The 775-nt window shown below is 41.3% G+C and overlaps 1 pseudogene; it reads left to right on the top strand.

Annotated features, from left to right (window-relative positions):
* The window catches only part of LOC107565494 (von Willebrand factor D and EGF domain-containing protein-like), a 63546-nt pseudogene that overhangs the window by 4936 nt on the left and 57835 nt on the right, over positions 1–775 (top strand).

Raw genomic sequence — 775 nt, 5'->3', positions numbered from 1 at the left:
TAGCCTGATTAGCCCCGCCCACAGTGAAATCTCATTGGTCTAAAATCCTGCAGCGCATATCTGCATATTAAATATACATAACGTGTTCTGATTGGATGTGAGTTTGTAGCTACATGCAACATTTTTCAAGTCAAGACAATAAAAAATAAATCTTTCCCTGTTATAAAAGTGCATTATTGATTTCTATAGTTTCTGTCTCTGTGCTCAGTCAGCGTGACCTTCTGACAGTCTGGTTTGATTGACAGTTTTCCTGCAGCGTGTCCACCTTCCTGTTAAACTCCTCCAGCTTGCAGTCGGCATCTAAAGAAAGCGCTGGGTTTTTCGCAGGAATTAAGGTAAATCCTGTTACATCTAATTCTTCATAATTATGATGGATCATGCGTCATGCACAACGCCTGAAGTGATAATTACCGGCTAAATACACATTGCAGTGTTGCAAATATTGTGTTGCATAATTACCCATGTCTAACAGAGCTGTATGATGGTGCTTGATTTACACTGGCTTAGGCCAGCCATACAACACTTTTTCTGCAGTTTGTTCCAGATGTCCTGCACATCCGTGAGGATGCTAAAAAGCACAGTTTGGCCATACACAGCACAGTCCCTATTCCCTGCCACGGGTTTGAGCACAACTGCCGCTGCAAAGTGACTCTTGCTCTCAGCGTACATGAATCAGGTGTGTGTATATTAGTGTGTGAGTCATTGACAATGTCAGTGACAGTGCTGGAAATGGCGACAATATTAATTCATTATTTTCCCCCATTATTTTTATTAT

The sequence above is a fragment of the Sinocyclocheilus grahami genome, unplaced genomic scaffold, assembly GCF_001515645.1.
Source record: "Sinocyclocheilus grahami isolate Dianchi unplaced genomic scaffold, SAMN03320097.WGS_v1.1 scaffold1005.1, whole genome shotgun sequence".
Taxonomy (NCBI): Eukaryota; Metazoa; Chordata; class Actinopteri; order Cypriniformes; family Cyprinidae; genus Sinocyclocheilus; species Sinocyclocheilus grahami.
This window is presented reverse-complemented; position numbering and strand designations above follow the sequence as displayed.